Below are 5,102 nucleotides of genomic sequence, written 5' to 3' on the forward strand. Positions count from 1 at the left end.
AAGAGTAATTTTGCTTAGAAATTTTTTTTAAATGGAGGGTTTATATATATGCATTTTAAAAGGGCCTAGGTCTTGAAGATGTACAGAAACATTTATAGTAAAAATAAACTTTTTGCTTTGTTTTGTTTTGTTTTTTGTTTTTTTGAGAAAGAGTTTCTCTGTGTAGCCTTGGCTGTCCTGGACTCTCCTTGTTGACCAGGCTGGCTTGAACTCACAGAGATCTGACTGCCTCTGCCTTCCAAGTGCTAGGATTAAAGGCAGGTGCCACCACATCTGGCTTGATAAACATTTTTAAAAGTGGGGAGCACAGGGGCTGGGATATAGCTCAGTTGGTAGAGTGACTGCCTAGCACACTCAAAGCTCTAGGTTGGAATTCCAGCACTAAATTAAAAAATTAAAAACACCCTCTCAAAAAACCAGATGTGGTGGCACACACCTGTAATCTAGCACTTGAGAGGTAGGGACAGAGGATCAGAATTTTAAAGTCACCTTTGGCTGCATGGGGAATTAGAGGCTACCCTGAGTCACAGTAGACTGTCTGAAAAAGAAGAGGGTGGAGCCGAAGGCCTGAACACTCTTGTTACTCCTGATCTTAAGTCATGGGATACTATTAATATCAACTTGTAGGTTTTAAATTCTTTTGTAACAAGTTGAAATGTTTCCTGGTTTTAAGTTTTAGTTTAATTTTGTTTGAAATAGGGTGTTGTTGGCTGGCCTGGAACTTCCTAAGTCCTCCTACCTCTGTCTCCTAAATGCTGGGATTACACAGTGTGCTACCACACTTGGCAACTTTTCCATCTTGAAATCCCTCTTCTTGGTGATATGCCCCAGGTCTAAGACAGGCCAGACTTGGCCAACCTGGCACGGGCCAAGTTGCTCTGGAACCTCCCTGTGCCCTACTCCACCACCCCAGGGTTACCTAACCAGGTTAGCAACACTGATGAGCCCAGGCCAGGGCCCGGAAGCACGAGAGATGTGGCAATTTTGAGAAGTAATGCAATGAGGCTCTTTCTCTTTCTGGCTTCTTGTCATTGGGGCCCTCTGTAGGGTGAGGGAACAGCCGGCACAGGGAAGGAGAGAGCCCAGGCTGAAGCAGTGGGGGTATTTTTGAAAGGAAAGAGGAAACCAGGCCTTTAATCTTAGCACTCAGGCTCTCTGTGTGTTTGAGGCCAGCCTGGTCTACAAAGCAAGTTTCAGGACAGCCAAGACTACACAGAGAAACCCTGTTTCAAAAAACTCAAAAGAAGGAGGAGGAGGAGGAAAGGGGAATTGGGGAAATAAAACCCTAAGTGAATACCAGAGAGGAGAGTTGTTGGTGTAGGATATAAGAGGGAGCAGATGGGAAAGGGACATTGGAAGGGAACCAGGGGTGTCCAGGGTAGGAGAAGTGGTGATAGAGTCACCTAGGGCAGTAGGATGTGTGGGATGAGCCACGGGCCTAAATTAAATGGATCAATTAGCAGTGGAAAGCAGACCTTAGACTGCGGCAGCACCTACCAGGGCTTCCATCCCACTCGCATCTTCTGGTACGTGGATGCTGGAGGCTAGACCTGGTCCTTTCTGCTTAGAGTCCTGCTCCAGATGAGGCAGCATTAGACAATGGTGGTTGTGCCACAGTAAAGGGGATAGATGCCGCTGATGGCCCTGTGATGACTCTGGGAGTTGAGGTTTCCTCAAATGCCATGGATCACCTAGAACCTCTCTCATCTTAACACTTACCTGCCCCTTGCTGTTATGCCTGGGACCCAAAGTCCTTTTCCTGTTTTCCATCCTTTAGGGGAGGCAACCTATTCCCCTGGGTCAGGTTTCCCCGTTGGTAACTTCTGCTTCATGATATCTCACAGAACCCAGTGACAGAGTGTCCCATGGACACATGGGTTCTCTGGTTACTGGTGGCAGGTAGGTTGTAAGTTCGGTAGGTAGCACTTGGTCTGCCTTCTCCAATCCTGAGTACCAAGCAGACATCACCAGTTGATTCTAGCACTCGTGATCTCTGGATAAAGCTGTAGAGTCCTGAGCAACATAGTTCCCCTTCAGCTGAATGGCCTTCTAGTCAGCGTTGACATTTAGACAGGAGTGACTGGTGTTTTCTGAGCCTGACTCCTTTCTTTGGAAGAGGGGACACGGAGACCTGCATCGTTTAACTTACCAGGATGAGAGGTACCGAAATTCAGGGTTCCTGGGCTTGGGCAAGCTCTTCCAAGGGTTGAGTGGGGAATAGTGCTGAGAGTCTTGAGAAGGGGAGGCAAATATGGCTGATGGTATGGGCAGCTCTCAGAGGCTTGCAGTTGCCACACGCTGAGGTTCTTTGCTTGTCTCTTCAGCTCCAACCTGACACCTCTATCACCAGACCCACAGCCTTGGAGCAGCAAGAGACAGGGACCAAAGAGGCAGCTGCAGCTGGACTGGCTGCAGGAAGCTGCAGGTGGTGGTACTGGTTAGTGTTGGACCATGCCCAGCTTGGCAACCTCATAGCATTTCCTCCTCTCCTGTGTTAGCATGACAATGGCTCATAAAGTCACTGGAACCAGATGTCCCACTAGCCATGCCTACCCTGTGGTCCGCACATACCCTGCGATAGCTAAGAATGCATGCAGCCCAACACCAAACTGTCATGAGACATTTTTTGGTGTGGTTTTCTCGTTGTTATTTGACTGCACAGTTCTTGAAATGACATCATGTCATAGGGTTGGAAACACATTTTAGTCTTTCTCTGGGAAACCCAGGGTTGAGGTGAGCAGCTCAGGTGAGGCTGATAGCTTAGGACTTCTTGCCTCTGTTGCTCAAGACCATCCTCACACTAGTGATGGTCCTGGAGAGGGATGGAGACCATATCTGCTTCCTGAGGACCTTGTTACAGGGATCTGGCTGGGAAACAGGACAGGCACTTCTCTGTCCCAGTGAATTCAGGCATAGGCCTTGGGACAGGTGCTGATGCTATGTTCCTGCCCACCTTCTGAGAGGGAATGCAGGAAGCAGGATGTGCCAAGGGTGGGGCCACCACTGGGTGCCACATGGTCACACTGGGCAAGATTAGACAAGAGTGTTTACTTTCTCCTTAGTCCTATCAGGGGCTGGGTGCACCTTCCAGGAAAACTGGGGAGGGCAGACAAAAGCAAACCCAGAGGACAGAGCCATTGTTATAGGCAGACATGACATCTTCTGTGCTACTGGAAATAGGTGGCTTATCCATATGGCCTAAGCCCAGAGTAAACCTACCCACCCTCAATCACAGACAGCCATTCACTCTGAGCCAAGGACTCAAGCAGGAATGAGGCCTTGAGGTCATGGTGGGTACTAGTGTGCAGAGGTCCCCTGGTTGGCAGTGTTGTGTTCGAGTGCAGAGGGAAGACTAGCGATGAGCAAGCAGCCAGGTCACCTCAGGTCCTTGCAATTGCAAATCTTCCTCTCTGGAGTGTTGTTCCAAGTATAGTTTCTTTCTTTTTTCCTTGAAATATTTTATTTTTTTAAGTGTCTGTGTGTGTGCGTGCATGTGTGTGTGTGTGTGTGTGCGCGCACACACACACAGGTGCCAGCAGAGGCCAGAAGAGGGCATCAGATCCCCTGGAGCTGAAGCTACAGGAGGTTGTGAGCTGCCTGACCTGGGTGTTGGGAATTGAGCGTGGGTTCACTGGGAGGGAAGTATGTACTGCTGAGCCATCTCTCCAGCCCCATCATGGAGTATCTTGAAGGAGGATGAGTCCTGGGTCTGTCCTCGGCATTACACATGGGGAACTGAGAGCCAGAAAACAGAAGGGCTTTGCCCAAGGTCAGGGTGGTTTAGTGGCACAGCATGAACTGCGCGGCTTGGAACTGCAGAGCCCCAGGCTGGGTCGGTTGTGTCCTGACCAAGTAAGTGTCTCCCAGCTGTGCAGTCTAGCCCAGTAGCTGGGAGTAGCCAGCTGGATAATTGAAAGGATAGTTTTGAGGCCTCCAGGTCCAGCCTGTGTTTCCAGAGGTCTCCTGACTTCCAACTAGTCCTGGGGATGCTTTGGGGATTCTATGACGCCAAAGCAAGGCACCCTTCTGAGCGCAACCTCTCACAAGAGACCATTTCCTGCCACCAGCTCGCCCTCCCTCCCTTCGTGCCCCCAAGTTTGGTTGTTCAAAAGGTCCACCAGCTTTGGCTTGCTACCAACTCAATGTTTGGCCTGCAGGAGGTTGTCTCTCCCACACTTCTGTCAAATCCTCAGGTTCTGGTGGTTTGGGGTTTAGCTTTAGCAGTTTCCAGCACCCGTGTATACAATGATACACAAGAGTCTCTGCTTGTCAGCTGAAGAATAAAGATGTCACACAGCATAAGAGATGACAAAACCAGTCAAGTCCACTGCCCTGTCTGGGCTTCCCAACCATCGACAAAGTGTCAAGCAGGCTGTCTGGAAGCTGCTGTTAACAGTCTTCATGTCTGACTTTGTGGGATTTTTTTTTTCAAAATGCGATATTTGTGAAACAAACAGCATTGAGCTCCTATCAAGTTGGCTGGCACTGAAGAATTTGTTAAGTAGCACCTCAAGCAAGTCAGGAGTCAGCCAGCACCGAGTGACATTTCAGGTGGTATAGTTTCCTTAGGCTGGAAGCCTATCGCCCCCAAACCACGGTTACCCAGAGGGCAGTGAGGAATGGCCTTCACTTTTCAGCGCTGTTGTGTTCCTGCTTTCCTGGGGCTTGTCACTCTGGGTGAGGGAGGATGGATCAGGTCTGATGCTTACTCAGAGGTACCCATCTACTTAGTGCAATCTAGCGTCTTAACAAAGGGTGACTATTAGGAAAACGACTCAGAGCTGTTTGCAGAGTCTGAAGGGGACACACAGGAGGCGCAGCCATTCTAGTCTTGGGGCCAAACTATGAAAAGGAGTGTGTGCAGCAGGCCAGGGACGTCAGAGCAAGACAAGTCGATCTGGGACCTCCTTTTGGATATTCCACGCTTTCCTCTCAGGATCCCCAAGGCTATCAAAAGGAGTCGAGCCTGCATGCCTGCGCAGGCGCACTCGGCATGGGCGGAGTCCGATGGCGGGGGCGGGGCTTTGTCGCGCGGGCGGGGCCAAGTGGCCCTCCACGGGTGTGGTTCCTGACAGCTACTAGCCTATGAGTGCAGGTATTGT

This window comes from Acomys russatus, chromosome 5 (genome assembly GCF_903995435.1).
Source record: "Acomys russatus chromosome 5, mAcoRus1.1, whole genome shotgun sequence".
In the NCBI taxonomy this organism is placed as follows: domain Eukaryota; kingdom Metazoa; phylum Chordata; class Mammalia; order Rodentia; family Muridae; genus Acomys; species Acomys russatus.